Raw genomic sequence first — 22,983 nt, 5'->3', positions numbered from 1 at the left:
TTTAGGGAGTGAATTCCATAGGTTGGGCGCCACCGCAGAGAAAGCCCTCCTCTGGGTACTTACTCTCCTAATTTCTTTCACGGAGGGTTCCCGGAGAAGGGACTCTCCCGCAGATCTCAAGGGGCGAGTGGGCATATACGGACGTAAGCGCTCGTTCAGGTAGCCAGGACCCAAGCCGTTTAGGGCTTTATAGGTCATACCAAAAGTGATGGACAATTAGGCTCTAAGATAAAAGGCTGCCTCAAGAGGATACTCTTTAGGAGACAAAGCCTGGGAAAGGTAGTCTGGTCCAAGAGAGATCAAAAAACGGCTTCTGTTTGGCTCCTCGTTGGACCAAATTGTCTACCTGGAGCAATCCAAGATCTCCAGTCCATCCTGATGGTGGAATTCAGTTTTGCATTGGTGCATGGCAAGTACTTGAACAAAAGCAGATTTCTATTGTTTTGGGAGACTAGCATGTTCCCAAGTCTTATTGGCATGAACGTCACTCAGTGGGGGAAAAGATAGAAATGGCTACACTTTGTATCTCATCCCTTGCTGATTCATTGCCAGGGATCTGGCATTCTTCTACATCAGCATTTCTTTCTCACATGCCAACATCCAGGATGATGTTCTCAAGAAACACAGGCTTAGAGTTAGGGTTCAGCTGCATCTTTTCTCCCTATCCCATCAGAGGGTCAGCTTTTGAAAGCTGTAAGCCCCTCTGGAAGTCCTGCGAAGGATAGTAGAGAAATCTTTCTAGGAGACTAGAGATGGCAAGCATTGGAACAACCTGAATCCAAGTTAAGCTGGACTCCAAAGGAGTGTTTGGCTTAACTCATAACTGGACATCTTTCCAAATTAGTGGAAACTCCTCCTCCGCCATCCCCAATTTCAGATTCCAAGCTGGGATATGTTCTTTAGTGGTTAAAAATGGACACCTGGCTGCCGACATGAGTGAAGATGGAGTTATAACGGTGATCTCATCAGCCTTGCCATATTGATTCATGTCTAGCATTTAGGAGTCCTTGTCGATGACACCAGATGGTGCTCAGGAACGGATTGTGCGAACCACAAATGGCACAAGGGGCTGCCAACTGCCAGCTATTGGCATCGGATGCTGCCTGGTGGTCGTACATTGGACAAATGCCACCTCCTGTTTCTGTGAGAGAACTGTTGATCGCAGCATTCGTAGTGCCTCATGTTCTCCGCCACTTTGTCCACGGTCTAGGACAGCTGCTCACAAACATGTTCCCCATCAAAGATATATCAATACTTAACCGATGACAAACTGCTGACGAGTTGGAAATAGTTCCAAGATTCATGGAGTTGGAGAAGGATTTGTGAGTCATGCGTATAATGCAACTCCTTGCTTGAAGCAGGAAATCCAGAGCTGCACAAACTCCAATGGACCGTTCATTTCAGGTTATACCTTTTCTATTTCCCTCCTCCCCCATCTTGGTACTCTTGTCTCCATGTGGAGATGCAAGCATTAAGCACACAATATATACAGGGTGCAAATATTCTAAAGTGCCAGGCAGCCGATCCTTCTGGCCTGAGAATGTCAGAGAAAGCATCACCAGAGTTCAGATTTCCTTGAATCTGACCTGTGGAGTCTACAGCAGAGCAGCTTTCTCTGAGTTGCACAGATTTGGCAGATCCGTGGCCCATTGTGTTTAACTTTGGGGAGAGAATTGCAGAAATCCACATTTGGAAAAAAACTGAAATTCTCATACACTCTGCTCCAGTGGCAAGGGGGGCTTACTCCATCCACAAGAGGATGATGGAACAAAAAGCACCTGGCAATCCATGAAGCGCATCTCCAATCTAGCATGGTAGTTCCCCGAGGTCTGACACAGGTGCCACCCAATCCTGCTACTACCACATAGTATAGCTGGAAAATTCCTTGAAGACCACTTATTGCAAGTATATTCTGTGCAGGAAATTCAAGGTGGAAACCAGTGTTCACAAGCTGCCCCAGTTTGGACTCAGTTCCTAAAAACCCTGAAAGCTCTGAATTGTTTCATAACATTTTATCACTTTAGCAATGGATTGTTTCCTTAATTCTTCATGCCCTCATTTCTATGAGCCCTCCTTTAACCATCTCCAACAGTATGCCCCAGAGGGAGGCAGGAAGGAATATCTATTAAATGCTACATCTGGTTTGCAGCAGAAAAGCCAAGATGGCAAATATTCCTAGGGGGCTTTCTTCCTGTTTTAACCTCCCCAGCTGTCAAACGAGCCTGTTGCTTCCCTCCCAGGTATGAAAAAATGACAGTCCAGGTGTTAATCAGGATTGTGAATTTGCACAGTATAATGCTCGGATCTGCCTTGAGAAGCTGACAGCTAGAGGGATTTCTTCATGACCTAACAGATCGGTTGTGTGCTTGTGTCATTTACTTGCCAATCTGCTTGGAGGCTTCATTGTTGCTTCCAGAAACAAGGAGAGAGCATACAGTTTGAAAACACACAAGGACTTGGCTGCTACAAAGGCTTACTCCATATGGATGGGGCACAGCCGACAATATGCAGATTGTCCTGTACGATCTCCGGACCTTGAGCCAGGAAGCCCAGTAACGTGCCCCAGGTGTCATGTCATGAAAATGTCGACTCAGTGTGCAGCTGCTGTTAAAACAGCAAATTTCATGTAAGACCTAATTAGGGGGAAAAAGGATTGAAAAGGAAACCGCTGGTACCAAACAGCCTTTGTACAGCTCGGTGATGTCATTGCACTTGAAATGCTGTGCAAATTCTGGTCATTGCTCCCCAGAAGAGGATATTGTTTAGTTTAAAAAGTGCAGGAAAGGGCAACTAAAATGATGAAGCGGCTGGAGCAATTTTCCCATAAGGAAAGGCCACAGATAGGATGATCTAGCCAAAACACAGAACGTGGGCCATTCCAGAAGGATAACATGGTCAATAGCATGAAAAGTCACAGAGAGATCCAGGAGAACCAAGAGAGTCTCACTCCCGTAAGTCTCTCTCAGCAAAGTCATCCTACAGGGTTACCAATGCAGTCTCCGATCCAAACCAGAATGAAAGGCCAGAATGAAATGAATCTAGAAAATCAGCTGCAACACAGAATGCCTGGAGTTTATCAGTAACTACATGCTCAAGCACCTTATACAATGTAAAATCAATACATTAAGGAGCACCTTACTCCATATATTCCTGCCCACTGCTTAAGATCATCGACTGAGGCCTCTTGTGAATCCCCCTCCCCAAGGAGGCTTCAAGGACATGGACCTTTTCTGTGGTGGCACCCCAGTTACGGAATGTTCTGCCTTCTGAGATTCACCAGGCTCCTACTTGGTTGAATTTCAGGAGCCTAACAAAAACATTCATTTTTCAACACACCTATGGTACTACCCTTTCAGACCCATTGCACTGGTTTTATTATATTAATTTATGCTTAATTTGGATTTATTTTTATTAACTAGGTATACTGTGATTTTATCTAGCTTTATTTTTATTATGATATTTTAACTGTATTATTTTATCGAATGTCATTTTATTGGTATTTTTATTGTAATTGTCCCCCGGAGAGCATGCTGCCAATGGGGGGCTCTCAGACAAATTAAATGCATACATGCATGCATGCATGCATACATACACAAATAAATTGGCCTATAGTTGTATACTCCTGGATCTACGTTAGGTTTCTTCAGGAATGGCCTGACTGTTGCATCTTTAAGGAGACTGGAACCTTCCCTTCTCAATGAAAATTTGACAACTGCTAGGACCCAAACAGGGTTGAGCATCCAATGGCCAGTTGAATTCATCCAAGCACATTGACTCCATCCTCATGTCCCAACAACTGAAATAGTTTCATTACAGATGAACTCCACCGAGCTCTGGGCAACTCCATTAATAGAACCACATTAACTATGAATGATCCGATCTTCAAAGCATTGTGCTTCTTCTTGATAGCCTTAAACACCAAGGATTCATGTCAGTCCAACTGTCCAAGTTGTTGACAATCTCCACACGGTGGCAGCAAATTCCCAAAATCTCCTTTTATCTGTCCCAGATGGTCAACCATTCTTCTTCACTGGATGAGCCCTTGGCTACATGGCATGGCAATTGCCATTCTGGTGCCTTTTCCCATAATTTAGAGATGTGGTTTAGGGTGTGATCAGTAAATATGTCCACTTCACTAAGTGCCCCAACTCCATACTTTATGAACTAGGTAAAAATGCACCTGTCCCAAAGCAAATTCTTTGGGGACCCTACGGTTTACTTTTCTCAAGTAGGCAGATGACCATTATTCAAGTGTGTATGGACACTTTCAAAGAAAACAGAAAAGTCATTGAGCAAGATACCATTCATATTTATAAATATTCTCTTGAGGATTCTTTGCCAGCAAAAGTATCCTTCTGTAACCTTCCCATTTATATCTTCAATAGTGTGCTCCACCATTTCATTCAACCGGAAAGCCAGTGTGGCATAGTGGTTAAGGGCACGGGACTGGGACTCAGGCAATCTGGGTTCGAGTCCCCGCTTGGCCATGGAGCCCACTGGGTGACTCTGGGCCAGTCACAGACTCTCAGTCCAACCTACCTCACAGGGTTGTTGTTGTGGGGATAAGATGGAGGAGGAGAATGATGTAGGCTGCCTTGAGCCCTTTGCAGGAAAAAAGGCAGGATATAAATCAGGGGAAAAAAAACACGGAGTGAGACGAAGTGAGTCACCCATGTTGTGACTTAGATCACAAAGAGGCATTGAGTCCTAATGGGACCCTGTTGGCCAAGTAGTAACCAAGGGTATAAGGACTTTGTGTAAGCTGTTCTGCCTGCATTTTGCAAAACTTCAAGCACCTTTCATTCCATTGTCCGTTCATTGTGCAAAAGCATTTGTCTGCATTTGAACAAATCCACAGTTGCAGAAATTCCACTTCCAAAAATCCACCAATCCCTCCCCGCAAAAGCCAGTCTTCCCAAAATGATCATTTTGTGTTTTTTTTTTCATATTTTTTTCTGTGACTAATTTGTAAAGTAAGGGTAAAGTATCCCCACTCCCCAAAAAAGAAAAAGCTTCAAGTTCATGTAATCAGTGCTATTCCAGAAAATCTGTTCTACTGCAGAATTTTCAGGTTAGGTTCACAGAAACCTAAACCCATTTGAATATCTTCCAAATTTCTCTGCAATCGCTAGCAGAAGCATCTCAGTGGCCAGAAATCTTGCCAATCACAATTAAGAGTAAATTTGTTTTGGACCATCCGGTGGCATCTGCTAAACGACTCTGCATTTGCAGCTCAGTTTCAAAATAGCCAAAAGGTGCCACCATCAGAAGTTTTATGCTACGAATTCTGTTTCACTTGAAACAGAAATATTTCCAATTCGTTTCTGATCTGGCAATTGGAAATAGACCCTGCTGAATTTGTTATTTTATTTATTTTTGGGAAGGTCAGGCTTCTGGAAATGTCTGTGAAATAGTTACATGTAGTGAGAACCAACATATTGGCACAAATGCTGATGAGCACAAATCAGGAATTTTGCGCAAATGGCATCTGTGTCTTTATATTGGCATAAAGCGGTTAGTGTTGTTTTTTTAATATTTCATCACATTCCCAAGTCTATTATTTTATTTATTTATTTATTAAAACATTTTTATGCCGCCCCATTCGCCGAAGCCTCAGGGCGGCTTACAACAATAAATTGCAATAAATATAAACATTAAAAATCCAAAAAATACAATATAAAATAAGCCGCCCTGGCCAGATAAGATCAAATAATACTAACAGTTAAAATGCCGCTTAAATAAAAAGGTCTTCTCCTGGCGCCGAAAAGCAAATAACGATGGCGCCAGGCGGACCTCTCTGGGGAGTGCATTCCATAACTTAGGCGCCACCGCAGAGAAAGCCCTCCTCCGAGTACCCACCCTCCTAATTTCTTTCACGGAGGGTTCCCGGATTCCAGACACTGTATTATCTTAGAAAATATTCTCATCACACATATCCTCTTAGTACTTCACCATTCATTTGCCATATTCCCTGTATCACAAAGAACATTACTAGTGTTCCGTAGTTCCGCACCCAGCGCTTTACTTTCATTGTTTGCATGCATCAAATAGACACACTTTTAGTTATCATTTTAATTATTTTTCCCGCTCCTAAGATCTGTGCAAATAAGATCTCTCTGTTCTCTTCCCCACCTTCTTCCCTCTATGATTATGTGTACAATAACTGTTTTTTGGGGGGGCAATGGGGTTACAAACAAGCCACAATTCATGAGGTTGGGCTGCGGAGGAGAAATGCTCTGGACTCTTACACAAATTGTGCAGAGCAATTAAGACATTCAAATTAAAAATAATCTAGAAAATAATGGACTATTTTGAAAGTGGAAACCCATGAGCTACCTCAACTCATGTCAGATTGAGTTGTCTTCTCTGTGGGTGAAACAGAAAGGAGTTCAAAGGGCTCAGTTGGGAAATTTGGTTAGATTTCTACCTCCCAAAGAAATTCTTCTCACATTCCTACATCAATCTCTTGTATTCCTGACCATTGGCATTCTGGCTGGGGACATTTCCATTTCTTTGAAATATTGGCCCATTCCAATTTCCCCCATAGAATACATATAAGTAGAGGCACAATCTAGTCCTATTAGAACATTGCCAAAAGATATCTGGTCAATCATTTCTCAAAATGTCAATCTCCCACCTTTTATGCTTTTCTCCCTATAAACCTTTCTTTTGGAAACTAAGAACATGTAACTAGTAGATAAATGGATGAAGAAAACATGCTTGGATTCAGACAAGTCCTCCAATTTGCTCAGAGAACTTTGGCTGTTGGATGGTATAGAGAAAAAAAAGAGAAGAGAAGAGAAGAGAAGAGAAGAGAAGAGAAGAGAAGAGAAGAGAAAAGAGGACTATTATGGGACTATTTCTGTACCCCAAAGACCCCCAAAGAAGGTTACATTCAGGTCAACTTAGTCTCTCTGGAAAACCAAGTCTGAGCTAAATCCTCCAGCAAACAGGATTAAAATCCATTGAGGGAAGCTTTTTAACAGTGGTTTAATGTTTGTAGGCCAATCTATTATTATGCAGACTGAAGCCAAGTTTTGCAGTCTTGCTTTGCATAGCCTCAGGAAGGACTGAAGCTTAAATTACCAGCAGTTACTGAGAGCTGAAATCCATAATTACGCTGATTGAAACCTCCTGGTGAGGGGGGTGGCATCCAGCCAGAACAAAGGCCTATAATATGCAGCACACACCTTGCCTGAGGCATTTTGTCCGGGGTAACAATATGTCCCCAGATGTAACCAATGTTAGGTTTCATTTTGATGTAGAAATGAAATGTTTATATAGGAAATATAAGCTACTGGCAGTTATATTGATAGTATATAAAAAGTGGTCCAGATAGCCAAATAAGTGTCCGTATGCTTCCCATTCAAATGTTGAAAGCATCATAATATGCTCAAATCACTGTACTCCAAGAAGTGAGCATTTGTCCTTCCTGACTTGTAGTATTAGCGACCATGCTGTTAAGAAGGCCCAGAAGATCCACCAGATCATGTTTGAATCTCACACTCCCAAGACACTAACTGGTATTTCATCTAAATTCTCAGTTCTCTGAATTTATGTAAGTATTAGTTTCTTAGCACACTTTTTCCTTAGAATGAACTCAGAACAGCTTACATGGTTTTCCTCCTCCTCCTCCTCCTCCTCCTCCTCCTCTTAATCTTATCCTCACAACAACAACCCTGTGAGGTAGATTGAGCTGAGAGTCTGTGACTGGCCCGAAGCCACTCAGTTGGCTCCATGGCTGAGCGGGGACTTGAACCCGGACCGCCTGGGTCCCATCCCTGTGCTCTGCACCACTGCACGATGCGTATCCCTTTTTCTGAATTCACCACTCTGAATGTTGCCATGGGGTCCTCCATTAGAAACTGTAGTGCCAAAAGAGTATTTTATGAAAGATAATGTTCACAGTTGCATTATGTTAATTAAAAATGGGGGCTGCTGAGTATATTATAAGGAAAAAATGTTTGTTTGTTTGTTTGTTTAAAACTTTTGCATCCTGTCTTATACATAGAAGTCTCTGGATAGTCCAAAAACAAAAGCACAGCATCATATTTATAATAAAAACCCAACTAAAATAAAAATTAGATCTTAAAATAATGGGAAAATGAAAAGGTTTTATCCTGGTGCCAAAAAGAATAAAGTCTTGGTGCCCAAGTGCACCTCTCTGATGAGCAGGTTCTACAGCCGGGGAGCCACCACAGAGAAGGCCCTTCTCTGGGTAGCCACTCTTCTGATCTCTTCAAAGAGGGCTTCCGAAGAAGGACCTCTGACCCAGATCTTATAGGGTGGGCAGGCACAGGAGAAATGTTTACCAGTATGCTTACGAATGTCATGCAAACTTTAAATTATCTTAAGGTTCAAGAGGAAACAAACGTAAGAGTGGAGATGTTCTCAAAGAAAAGGAAATCTTCCATCCCACATTATTCACTATGAGAATAAAATCTTTGCCAAGGTCACAACCAGAAGTAACCAACTGCTGTTATTTCTGGCTATAAATCATGCACAGTATAGTTTGGAGACTATTTCTTGGAAACCTCTTGAGATCTGTCCTGGTCTGAAGATCTTTTTTTCCCTCTCCTTCAAAGTCATTTTCCAGCAACAGATACTAAGTAATAATGGATTTTGAAAAACCTGCTAGGCAAACATAATAATGTTTCTGGAAAACAATATAAGCAGGTGTCAAAAATGTCTATGCTTCCTCCAAGCTTCATCCGCCAAAAATACCTCACCTGTCTGGGAATCAGCCAATCACAAATTTAAACACCATCCAATTTCTTCTGTGCTTTTAATCACAGCAGAGGGCTCCATATGTAGCCCAGTGGATGCTTGTAGATTTTCAGAATCAAGAAGATGATGTTTCAGCTTTCTGGCATGCTCTGAATATGTCAAACAAGCTCATCAGGCACCATGATTAACCCCACAGCGTTAACAGCTATCTTGAACGTAAACATGTTTCAAAGTGCAGTTTATTAATTTTAGTGTGCATTTGTGGGTAAACACAGGGGAGGCATTCGCAAGCATCTATTTGGTCCACCAAAGAAACCCTGAACTTCTCTAAGTTCTATACTAAGGCGATTTTGGCTGCTATTCCACCAAAATCAAAGTGCATGCTCAGGTAGGGATGTACATGAATGGTTTCAGTTCATTTTTACCAGGTTCCAAATCAGTCAATCCTAAAGGAAATCAACCCTGACCACTCTTTAGAAAGTCAGGTACTGAAGATGAAGCTCAAATACTTTGGCCACCTCATGAGAAGGAAGGACTCCCTGGAGAAGAGCCTGATGCTGGGAATGATTGAGGGCAAAAGGAGAAGGGGGTGGAAGAGGATGAGGTGGCTGGATGGGGCCACTGGGGCAGTGGGTGTGGGTTTGGGTGGACTTCAGGGGATGGTGGAGGACAGGAGAGCCTGGAGGAATGTTGTCCATGGGGTCACAAAGAGTCAAGCATGATTTTGCAACTGAACAACAACACCCATTTGGCATTTTTGCACCAGGCATGGGCCCAGTAAAGCTTGCATTATAATTTGCAGATGCCAAATAAAGAAAGGTATTCAACTGAAAAATAAGCATGAAATATATTTTATTGGGGAAATGCAAACAAACATGTTTTCCTCAATGGCAGAAGAAATCATACATTTCATAAAAGCACACAATTGATGTGTTTGTGTCTTCATTTAGAAATATATGCAAAAAATATGTGTGGGCTTTCATGTGGAAAAAAGTAGCCTCGATCACAATGTGATCGTACTTGAACTGGAACAAGTGTTGAGATGGAATTTGGAGAACCCGGGCCATCTAGTCTGACCTCTGGCACCAGCTGGCTCCGCTCACGACATGCCCACCATGTGCATGTCCAGCCTATCTTTGAACACCCTCACCGACGGTGATGGTTGTGTTGCTGTAGCATTTCAGCATGGTTTTCTAGGGGGCAACACGAGGAATTTCAGACTTTTGGATCAGAAGTTCACTGGATAACTGGCCACCTGCTGACACTCAGCCTAAGCTACCTCACAGGGTGGTGGTTGTGAAGATAACATGGAGAGTGCAGAGTGGGCCCATCTCTCACTCATCATGGACGATTCAGATACATTTGTCTGATTCCATATGAGGTAGAGGAACAAGAAGTGGAGGGAGGACTGTGAAGATTCAAGCTTGCCTGGTGAAGTTTCCCAACAGAGTGTGGGAACCAGCCGGCTTTGGAAGGGGCAGGTGGCTTTTCAGGTGGGGAGAGGGAGCACTTGCGAGACCCAGTCCTGGACCCAGGAAGGAGGCAGCAAGCAAAAGGAGCTGCCACTCTGGCACTCCCAACGCTGTGTCCTCAAGCAGCAGAAGGCCACCCTGGAGGTGGGTTGAGAAGCTTTCCTGAAAGGAATGAATGGAGGGGAAGTTTCCAGATTGGTTTTACATGGAGATGCTTCTCCCTCAACTTTGGTGGAAGGCTGTCTGGGCTTCAGACTGTTTTGTAATCTGCTCAGTTTCAATAAAAGATTTTCATTTCCAACAGACGACTTGGGTCAGATAATCAGAAAGAAAAAAGAGGGAAGGGACCAGCTCAAAACCGAAAGGAGGAGATCCTTGTAAGCGGCTTGGATTCCTGCTAAGTGGAAAATGGCCAGATAGGAATATAATGCAATGTAATCATAATCACAGTGATGCAGAGTGTGTATTGGGGGGAATGCCAATTTCCCTGCAATGTGGGATAAATAATTAAATTGACTAGAGTATAGTCTTGACGGAAACATGATCGGGGAAGCCCGAAGTCCTCTTAAGTCCACAACGGTGTTTCCACAACAACCAACCAGATGCATGGTGAAGCTCTCAAGAAAGCTTAGGAACAGGTTTTCCACTTACCTATTCCTACAGGTATTTGAGAGCATTCCTCCTTTGGTACTGGAGACAGGATAATACTCATCATCTCAGGTAGCCCCTGATAGTCTTACCTTCCATAAACCCATCCAATCCCTGTTTAAAACTGTACTCTGAGTTTGTCCAGTAGAACAGAGCATCAAAATCTGAGGCTGGATCTGTCAGTAGAAGCTTCCTAAAATGGAAATCTCACCACCACCCACACCTTCATCCTCACTCCTGCTGGTAACAGAAACACCCCAACACAGATGCAAACCAAAACAACCTTACATTGAAGGCATTCAAAACAGAGAACTGCTCTAATGTAATATTGTATAATTATACCGCTAAATTACACTTTGAATTATTGATGCAATATTGACCCATTTAGTATAACCTTAATAACCAATTCCTAGCATACGCCACTTACAAGTTAATACACCCTAACAAGGGATTAACAGAAGAGTAGACGGAACTATAAATTTAGCCTTTTTATCACTCTATGTTTTATTAAAATCCATTACAGTCTTTGTGTGCAAGGTCAGAGACTAAAAGGTATCCACCATTAGTTCAACCATGTTACAATAGAAAGAACACGCTGAAGGGATCATGGGGTACCAGACTCCAAACAAAATACTTTCCTATTGGTAGTGGCAGTGTTAGGCCCTGAAGACTCCCTAAACACACACCTTCAGCATCCAAGGGGTAGCCATGACCTGGTAAGATGAGATGCGTGAAAATCAGGCATTAACACAAGATTGATGGGGATAGATCAAGAAAATAGCAGGGATGGTAGACTTTTCAAATTGCCTGGGCAGCATTTTATCATCTGACTATATGCAGTAAAAGATAAATAGAAGAGGGAGGGAGGGATGATCTATGAATGTATGCATCTTTGTCATACCTGGGAACATCATCTGGTTTCTCATGGAAGTATCACCACACTTTCTTTTGGTGGAGGATGAAATTTAGAGACTACATTAAGATTCATCAGGTCACTTGAGAAAGTTCATTTAGAACTACTGAGGCATTTTGAGTGTCTCTTGAAATTCCTTATTTTGTTTTCTCCTGAAGAAGATCCTCATTGACTTGGAATTTTGCTTCAAGAGAATTCATCTGGAAAATCCAGCAAAATCTCTCTGCACCCACACCTTACTTCTGAGGTGGTGTTTGGAGTTTTTCCCCTGGGTTGTTGTTATTCATTTCATTTCTAGCACAAAAGTGAAAAGACACAAAAATCACTGGACCAATATGGTACTTCTTCTGCTTGTTACTGTCTCATGACTGACATTAATCCTTCAGTAGCCCTTGAATACATCATCCATCTGGGATTTATCTTTACGGGTCTAAATTGTGATGGGAGGTTTTAAATGTATTCTTAAATTTAATATGTATTTTAAATTGCTTTTCTGATGCTTGCTTATGATATAATTTTAAAAGTCTTGTTAAACTGTGAAAGCTATTTGGCTGGAAAACCTGAATATGCATACACAAATAAATAAAATTGAGGATCTCAGGGTTTTGTTCATATGTCTATCCTATTTTTACCCTTTATCTTCATCCTGTATCCTGCAATAATGGGTACCCCCCTAGATCATATTCTGTGCTGTGATTTATGCATAAGTAGTCCTACAGATTTATTCTTCTAGGTCATGATCACACCATATCTAGTCTAAAAAGTCCCCAAATTTCAGGGACAGGGATCTTAGACTGGACAGCTCGATGACAATATCACCCCAGTGCACAACTGCTGTGAAAAAGGCAAAATCCATGCTAAGGATGATTAGGAATGGAATGCAAATTGCCAAAATCTTACTTCCCTTATACAAATCTTTGGTGTGACTGCGCTTGGAATGTCGTGTTCAACTCTGGTTGCCTTACCTGAAAAAGGACTTTACTGACTTGGAAATAGTATAGAAGAGGGCAACAAAAATGATCAGGGGGGTGGAGCAACTCCCTTATGGGGAGAGCGTGACTGCTTAGACTAGGAAAAAAGTGAGAAAGGGGGGACATAATAGAGGAATTTCAAATTGCGCATGGGGTGGAGAAAATGGAGAGGGAGGTATTTTGAATCAAGGGTCATCCCATGTGGTGGGAGGTTTAGGACAGATGTGTGCAGAGTACTGAACTAGACGGACCTTGGGTCTGATCCAGCAAGGATTTTCTTATGATTTTGTGATCTAAACTATAGTCCGAACTGGCCCTAGTCAATTCTCAGCCTAGCACTTCACTTTTCTCTTGAAACACACGTTCTGATGCTTGAAGGCGTTCTTTGGCCCGGTTCTCTCTACGCACTACCATGAAAAGATGCAGGCAAATTAAATGAGCAAACCTGACTAGCACTTAAGGACAGAGGGAAACCAATCTGACAGCCTTCTACTTCTAGAGCAATGCCAGGCTCAGCCATTTGTTGGTTTACTCCTGACTTCTATTTCACAACATCGCAGACAGCAATCAATTCCCATTGCGCACATGTGAAACTTTTTCAGAGGTGTAGTTTAGAAATTATGCTGCACCCCAGGAGGCTGTGTAAGATGGAAGTGTCAGTGCTGAGCTCAAATAAAAGAGGCCCCTCGTCCTTCTTTGATTTATGGCCACAAATGTATCTCCTGGGAGGGAGAGAAAAAGAACACGTGGAAGGAAATGCCACTGAGAGCGGCAGCATCAACTGGACAAGCATCGTTGCGCCAAGGAGTACCTCACACAAGAAAAGGGTTCTGGGGTGATTACCTGAATTGTGTCCACTCCGCTATTGCTTTCTGTGCCTGATGGAATTCAAGACGGCAAACTCCTGCCTTGAAACAAGGAATGTTTGAGGAATCCACTGTGAATCAGGCCAAAGTTCTATCCAGTCCCGTAATTTGTTTCCCATGATAGAAAATCGATGCTACCAAGATGCCTACAATCAGGACTTGAAGCAAGAAACCCTTCCTCTAAACCTGGATATAAGATGAAACATTCTCAGGAGTTCTCAGAAAGAAATTCAGAATAAATACTGAGACCCGAAATGATGCGGTTCTTTACAAGTATCTTTTATGCTTGTGGCGCCCATGGATAGCTCGCCAACAATTATTTTTGTATTTTTATTACTTAAGCTAAGATGGATTGTTAGTGTTTGTATGGCCTGCATGATGAAGGACATAATCCTATCCATGCATAGACCAAGGAAAGACTACTGGCGATGTGGGACTTTTTTCTGTCCCAAAAATATTTAAACTCTGAAATTCCAGTACCTTTCCTGATGTTTAATGGTCTTTTTACTTTCTGAAGGAAACAGGAACATCTGATTTGCAATGCCCATGCTTGCAGAATGTTCAATCACATCTGAAAAGCTAAGCAAAGCAAAAGAAGCTTGTTCAATGCTCATTTTCATTTATGGCTGGGTTTCCTTTTTGTGTCCGGCCAATCAACAGAGGCCATTTCATTCTAAAATCAGACAGATCTTGTTTATCAAGGGAAAGGTGGAAGGAGGCATTAGGAGCTGGGCTCATCCCCAAATTAAACCTGAAGGATTGCTTCAATGCTAATTTGCTTCACTACCTGGTCTCTGTGATGAAGCATTCATTCTATGCAACCTTTGTGTCACTTCTGAGTTTAGTAAGATGCTCGCTAAAAATATTGAAGTAAACAGAGCTTGCTATGGCGGTGGTGATAGAGAGAGTACACAGTGTTGAAGAAGAATTTTCTGAAGAAATAAACTTGCTTTTATTAGCCTAGAATAGCACATGTTCTTATTTGCTCAAAATGTAGATAGAAATTCCTAAATTCATACTAGTGTAATATCTTTATTATTTCTAGAAAAGGAAATTATGAGGTGAAATAGTAGATGTCTACAAAATAATTTAAGGAAGTTATTTCTCCCCCTACTCACATGGAACATTTTTTACCATTTTAGGGAACATTTCTAAAAATTAACACATATCATAGGCATTTTTCAAAGCATGTACATTTTTTGGCGGAGATTTCACATAAGATTCAGCATTCTTGTACATAATTCTCTTGAATATGCATATTTCCATGAACCTTTTTTGTACTATATGCAGTTTGATGATTATTTTTCTTATTTTATTTTCTTATTTATATTTTCTTATTTTATTTTACTATTTATAATGTTTCTTTTATTTTCCAGATTACCCAAAGGAACAGTTCCACACACCAATGCCTGCACAGATCTTTAGGAAGTCTTCTCAGGCAAGATTTCTCTCAAGAAAAACAAGTAATATGAGTAGCTACTAAAAAAAGAGGGTCTATTCTGTTGTGGCACCCTAGCTGTGGAATGAACCATTAAAGAAATAACTGAATGCATGCATAAAATCATGGGGGTGATCCAATGAATTTTTATTAAGACTGAGACTTGGAAGGGCAGCCATGAAAAAAACTAGAAAGATCATCAAGTGCTAAGATGTTTTACTGGAGAACAAGGTCAAGAACATCCAAAGCACTGTATCCCCTACATAATGTATGGGTGTGCAAAGGGGGCAGTGAAAACAAACAAGCCAGAAGAACATTTCAGACGTGGTGCTGGAGGATTGCTTCGCAAAGCTCTCCGACAAGAGCACAAACAAAGCCGTAGCTTTCTTTGGAAGCAAAAATGACAAAACTGAAGCTGTCGTACTTCAGACACATGACGAGAAGGCAAGACTCACTGAAGAAGACAATCTTGCTAGGGAGAGCTGAAAGCAGAAGACAAAAGGGAAGACCAGATATGAGATGGATGGACTCCATCAAAGAAGCCACAGCCTTGAGCTTGGAACTGGTGAATGGAGCTGTCATGGACAGGTTATTTTGGAGGGCTTTCATTCACAGGGTTGCCATAAATCAGATATGCTTTGACAGTACACAGCACACACAAGTACGTCTAGTTTTTTTGCTTTCCTAAAACTGATTTCCAGTTTCATATTGCAAGAGGATTTAATATACCCTATAGGCCCATCTTTCTCTGGGTGAGGCATCATACTTTAACGTAAGGTGAAATGGCAGTAATGACCATGCAAGGGAACTAAACTGATTTTCTCTGGAGGGCAAATGTGTTTTTTTCCTTGAAAAGCTAAGTTGCAACTGATCTACACAGTTGGATCTCCTTAAGGCAGGGTGGCTAGAGATCTTATTTTCTCTTATATTACTCAATTTTCGAGAGAGACCTGTGATTCCTTTGCCAATTCAGCTGCTGTTCCAGCTTTGCTGTTGAGCACCATTGGATCTATCCATGGTACTGAAAGTATGCCTTAAAATAGGTTCACCACTATGGATCACCAAGGATGGCTTCTCATACTGCCAATGCGGCAACACAGAGGGCCAAAGTGGGACTTAGAAGATCTGGGTTCTAGTGAGTCCCCACTCAGCCATGGAGCCCACTGGGTGACTCTGGACCAGCTACAGTCGCACCTCCCTCACAGGGCTGGTGCTGTGAAAATAATAAAGAGGAGGAAAACCTTGTAAGCTGCCTTGGGTTCTCTGTGGAAAGAAGAAAAGTGGGGTATAAATGTAATGATTTTGGCTAATAGCTGCTCTAAAGGTTAATATATACATGGTCATAGATTAGGAGCTTCACTGAGATAGGAGTTACCTCTCTATGTGCTGAATATTCAGGGAAGAGGAGCATTTCTGCTGGTCACATCCTCAGCCTTGCGTGTCGGCCGTGTCTCATGTTCAGCAGTAAGGACAAAAGGTGCTACAATTTTACCTCTGCATGTGGTAAAGGTAAACTTTTACTTTTACATATGATCAGGAGACCCTATTGGTGTTGGCTTCTAAACTGCAAAGAAAACCCCAAAGTGTTCAAGGATGCCATCCAAAGGGAAGCATCTTTGCCAAAAGCATTCACTCAGATGATTATGGGTACCTGAGCAGGACAGGAGAAGCACAGATGTGTTCTCTCCCCACAGTCTGCAAGTCAGCTAGAGGTTAAATTCAGAATGAGAGAAAGAACATTTCATTTTAAAAAAAAACAACATTCACAATCCACATTTACAGCACTCAGTGAAAAAAAGACAGAAGGGGAAAGAAGGAAGTAATACTTGCATTTCAAATCAATACATTCCTAGAAGTAATCCATCGCATTCATAGGAACTCGGTGGCTGTAGGAGATACATTCCAATCAGATGGAATGGCAGCACTGAGCCTCTTCTGTCCATGGAATGATAAGTGCAGAGTGCTTAATCCTCCCAAATGTAATTTAACTGGAGGAGGTGGGACCCCTTTATCTCTGTTCTCTCCTTGTCGTGTTACTGCATTTCAAACACACACTTTGTGCTTCCTTACATTGCTTTCAGCCATTAACAAAGCCACAGACACCTGCATTGTGGGGCACACAAACCTACTCTTTTAGTTAAAGAATAAATAAACGCTTACATGTATTTCACAACTGGGTGCATTTTCCCTGTTGTCATACTTTTCAGTGTGGTTTACATTACAGAACTCATCATCTGATTGCTTAAACTGTACTGACATCTGGTGGCTCAGATTATTTAAGGAAATTATAACAAAAGCAACAACAGTCAACCAGGAAAGGCAGTTTACGACTCGTCGTTCTTCCAGGACTAGACTTATCCTTTTTGAAGATGCGGCGTTTGTGTTCATTTGAACATGTCAACATTTCTAGACAAGTTTCCCCATGTCGGTAGAAATGGGTTCATATTTTCCAGAGGGAAACCTTGATGGAATTGCTTGCTCTTATCATCAAAAGCAACAGTTGCATTATTTTGATCACCTCTGAACATTTTCCTTAAAACAAAAGAAGGAGGGACAGGAGGAGGAGGAGGAGGAGGAGGAGGAGGAGGAGGAGGAGGGAGGGAAGAAGGGATTCATTAACTTTTGTTTTGTTTTGTTCAGGATCCAAGTAATCTAACTCATTCCACAAACCCAACGGAACTTCCTCTTTGGGTTCCTTCAAAGGCAAGTCTGAATCTTCTGGTTGGTGCTTCTGGACAAAACAAAAACAAAACAAACAAGCAGGACAGCTCCAGGGCACACGCTTTTCCCATCCTCTCTCAGGGGTGTGTCAGGGAACAGGGAAAGAGGAAAGTGCTTGATCTTCTACCTCCCGTGCCAAGTGCCATTGTCGCACCCACGGTGAAGGAAGGATCTCAGCCATGTATGCTGATTTTCACTTTTGCAATGAGGCCACCTCCAGGGCAGACATTAATCTCTGCCTGCAGACAGGGAAGACTGAAATGTCCCCAGGGCCCTGGGAGACCTCGAGGGACAAATCCCATCTGCTCCTTCCCCAGCTTTTCAGTCTTCAGTAGACTCTGCTTCCTTTCACCTTAACGTTTCACCCCTCAAATACTTCCCACCTTCTTTTTCTGGCTGGGTTCAGAGATGATAAACTATGTTTGTTGTTGTTGTTGTTGTTGTTACTATTTTTGGTCTGTCATGTTGCCTAAACCCAGTTGTCGTATTTCAACAAACTATGTTTGGTCTTTGGAAACCATGATGGGAAACAATATTTCGTGCTATGCTTTTTCTGTACCACCATGGTTTTTCACGACATCTGAACCCATGATCATAGTTTCCACAGTCCTGGTATGTCACTAGCATAGAGTGCCCTGAATAGAGCGGCCACTGCAGGAGCCACTGCAGCCATCCAGCCTCTTTGTGCAGACCAATGAGGAAGAAACAAAAAGCAAAGGCAGGAAGTGCTGCATCTTGGGACTGAATTTCAGTTGCAGTGGCTGATGGGATGCATGCCAACAGCAGGAGGGCTAAGCAGGGAGGATAGAAACTGAAATAATGTAAACACCACCTGATCGATTGTTGGTTAGATCATTGTAACCAACAGAAACTGTGGTAGCCACACATGTTGTGTAAGCCAAGCCCATGTCTCACCCCCAAATATAGTTCATTCCATGGTCTCCTCCATGAGGTCATAGTAGGTATTCAGAGGTGTCCATTGCCTTCCCTAAAAACAAATTATGGATCATCTCACACTGTTATAGTCAGAGGCTATAGCTCGTCATCTAACCACCAGCAGCAGCATTTCTTTCTCTGGGACTCACACGGCCCCTTGCTCTGCACTGTGCTGTGCACTTGACAACATGCAATAAACGAAGTAGGCTCTGGTCAAGCAGGATGAGGCTGTGAAAAGAGCCATGGTCGCCATCTTGCCTATTTCATCCAGCCCACAGGAAGGCTGGAGCACAATAAACCACGCCTGAAAGCCCTTGGAAAACGAAGGCAGTGTAGGCAAGGCATTGTCTGCAGGTACCAGTGCACCCCCAGTCTCATTTCTTGTTCCTGCCCCTGCCCTAGGCCAATAAGGGCATGTTTGGGGCATTTTATTAGTGGCAGTGGGGCCTGCTGTGAAATTGGCATTTCCTGGTGCTGGAAGCTGTAGGTCCATAGGAGTTCTTCAGCACGTTCTGCTTTGGTCTCATTCGTTTGGTCAGGTTACTTGCCATGCCTCCCATGGCAGCGATTTTGTGTTGGTGTCCAATGTCTCAAGCTGCCAGAGGTGCTCATGGAGCCACGAATTTGGCTTCTCTAGTTTTAAGTGTTCTTTGTGGGTCTGGCCGAAAGACACGTACTTGACTATCTCTTGCAAATAAGGAATGGGGAGATGATCTGACCATTCGAGCCGGAAGGCAAGAAAAATGGGGGAGGAAAGGCTCCTGTTTGCAGTGAAATTGGTGTCATGAGAGAGGCAAAAAGCGGCTTTTTTGCATTGTAAGGCAACTTGCGAGCAGCTCAGTGGGACTCCTCACATCGCATACTCTATAATGCGTTTGAAGTATAGGTTCCCGAGGAGAAAATTTAAAAGTGAGTTGTGGAGGGAAAACCTCGTCTATTTTAGACTTCCTCCGAGTTCTGAAATCAGTGGGATATTTTTTATCCTATTTTATTTCATGTGGGTTGAGGAAAAACTTTCTGATATTTCAGAGGAAGTGTAAAGCACCCTCCACCCAATAAATTGGATATACTCCTCTTTGTATGCCCACTGATCTGAATTAGAGCTAAAGCTGTTCTGTGCTAATCAGGGTCCTTTGAATTGTAGCATATGTACACTCCGGAAACACACACACACACACACACAATCCCTGTGGGGTTAGTCTTGTACCCCATTCTGGTCAAACAGCATCTGTAGCATCTTTAAATATGAAGCAGCCTCATCCATGGAAGTGCATGGGAAAAGGTCTAATTCAGGACTGGGTTGCAGATCAGAGATTTAAGTCCTTCAGCCGAATCAACTGCTAAGATGTTTGATCTCAATCATAATCTCAAAGTAACGCTTTCTTTCACAACATGTGTGCACCAGCACGTAAAGTGTGGCCCTAGAAAAGCCTTCTAAGAAGTAAGCCAAACTATCTGGGGGATGACAGCTTTACCCATCAGAGTTTGAATTCATTCATTTGTTGAATTTCTATACTGCCTAATAGTGAAAACTCTCTGGAAAGTAAGCAGCACTTAATAAATACAATATCATGTGATATAAAATATAACAGCAATAACTGTAGCAGGTTACAGCATATAGTGAAGTAACTAAAACGTGTTTAGCCTGTAGTTGCACATTCAGACATATATACACCAAAACTGTAGATGCATCCTTACCATTATTAGAAATCCATCATCATCTAAATATTATTATTAATATTCCACCTTTTTTCCTTTTGCAAAGGCCAAGGTAGCTTATGCAGAGCCCCTCCGCTCCGTTTTATCCACACAACAAACCTGTGAAGTAGGTCAGGCTGAGACTTTCACCTGGTAAGCTTTATGATTGAGTCTGGACTTGAACCCAGATCTTCTGGGTCCCCAGACCAACACTCAAGCCACTACTCCACACTGACACGTGCAGGGGTGGGGGGGATGCAAAAACCAAGGTATGCTGGATGTGAAGAGCATGGATCAGGCAGCCCAATCCTCCGTACCTTGATTTAAGTACATGCTGGAGGGCAGCCAATCCGAGTAAACAGCACTAAGCTAAATACACCAATGGCCTGACTTCATATATGGCGGCTTCATCTCTCAATATATAAAGACATGGTGCAGCAAACGGGTGCTCCGTTCTGCTTCTGCAGTCTCAGGGCAACAGCTAGTCGGAACAGAGCTTTTGCTCTAGCAGGGAGTGGGGAAGCAGGTTCTCTCCAGCTGTTCCCCTCTGGCCAACAGCTGCAATGGCCTCCCCCGTGCAATGGGGCTCTTAGAACTCATAAATGCAATCACTGGATCAAATGTTTTGTGCATTCTGAGCAGGATAGGCTGCATAGATCTCACTCCACCTGTGGAGCCTTGGCCCTACAATGATGCACAGTGCAAGAGAGAAGACCCTGAGAACGATCGCTCAGGACCTGTTGACTTCAAGATATGCTGGATATGTTTGTGATGGATGTGGACTGCGTAGAGATATGGGAGCTACTAGATACTAAGCTTGCAGCTCTGTCAGATCAATGGTGTTTAGACAGAGCATTCCAAGGTCAGAGTCTTCTCTCCCTTCGGAAGCCCTGATGGCCAAATCCTGGCGGGCCATGGAGAATGCTGGAGGCCATTTCTCCTACTGTTCTACTTTAACAAAAGAGAAAAGAGTCTTCTCAGCCTGACTCAGGAGAGATAAAAGGAAGTGTTTCTTTAGTTATCGTAGGAATCTACTTCCATAGGAAGTAGTGATTTGCCACAATCTGGATAATTTAAAGGAGGAGGAAGGAGGAGGCTATCAAAGGCTACAAGCCTTGTTGACGATGCGCCACCTCTGGCATCAGAGGCAATATGGGAAGCAGGATGAGCAGAAGCTGTCTGGAGGGATCCTGTGGGCAGCTGATTGGCCACCGTGTGAATGGAGCGCTGTTCTGGATGACCCATTGGCGTGGTCTACCAGGGCTTTTCTTGTGTTCTTCTGTAGCCCATCTTGCTGACTTACTCTGTGCAGGATGGGCCACAGAGACACTTATGGATTCAATGGGTCCATGCCTCTTCCCTCCCTTTCCCTCCCTTCCACTTTTCTGTTCCCTTTGCTCCCCCATTACTACAAGGCAATCTCTGATCTTGAAAGGGGACCTCCTGTGCAACTTTCCCCAGCGATTGGGAAGCCTGGAGAAACTCGTTGCTTGGATCTGCCAAACCCTGAAGTAGCATCTGTCCACAAACTGGGGTGGCCCATATGCTCTTATGTTTCCTGGGACACCTTTCTAGGGACAAAACCTGTTTTGCTTGTTACTTGAGTGGGACCGGGGACCTCTAAAAGCTGGCGCATTCTTTTATTGCTACAATGACAAGGAAAATATGAATCTGACTAGGCTTGTTTTGCCTTTCCTCTTAGGCAAACCTGTTGTTCCCCTTCATCTGCTTTTTATATGTTAGGTCTCACTTTCAGGCCACATTGCCCAGTGGTCAGGCTGCATAGCAGTTCCCTTCCCTGTGCTCTGGTGAGATAGCTCAAATGAGATGGAGAGGACAATGGAGAAGAAGAGGAGCAGGAACAGGAAAAGGAGAAAAGGAATCTTTACTAAACAGTCAACGAACTTCCTAGGGTGAGGGAGACAGGACAGAACCCAGAAAACCAAGCTTCTGTCTAACTTTACCTCTGCCACATATGCACAGATCAGCTTGCCCAAGGTGGAACCCCTTCCCCATGGATTCCACCTTCAAGGCCAGTTCCTGTTCCAGAGAGGCACAGACTCAGCCCTCCGGGGTCTCACTCCACCTTGGTTGTTGTTGTTGTTGTTGTTGTTGTTGTTATTACAACATTTCTATGCCGCCCCTTGCCGAAGCCTCGGGGCGGCTTACAAACACAATAAAATACAAAAATTACAATATAAAATTAAAATTAACAATCTAAAATAAAAAAAATATAAAATATAAAAGAAGTCGCCCTGGCCAGATAAATAAGCAAATATTGTTAACAATTAAAGTGACATTTAAATAAAAAGGTCTTCACCTGGCGCCGAAAAACAAGTAACGACGGCGCCAGGCGGACCTCTCTGGGGAGCGCATTCCATAGATTGGGCGCCACTGCAGAGAAAGCCCTCCTCCGAGTACCTACCCTCCTAATTTCTTTCACGGAGGGTTCCTGGAGAAGGGCCTCTCCCGCCGATCTCAAGGGGCAGCTGGGCATATATGGATGTAAGCACTCCTTCAGGTAACCAGGACCCAAGCCGTTTAGGGCTTTATAGGTCATCACCAACACCTTGAATTGGGCCCGGACTTCAGG

Source organism: Varanus komodoensis, unplaced genomic scaffold, assembly GCF_004798865.1.
Source record: "Varanus komodoensis strain SLA01 unplaced genomic scaffold, ASM479886v1 scaffold4, whole genome shotgun sequence".
Lineage (NCBI taxonomy): Eukaryota > Metazoa > Chordata > Lepidosauria > Squamata > Varanidae > Varanus > Varanus komodoensis.
The sequence above is the reverse complement of the archived record's forward strand: the minus strand, read 5'-3'. Positions refer to the sequence as shown.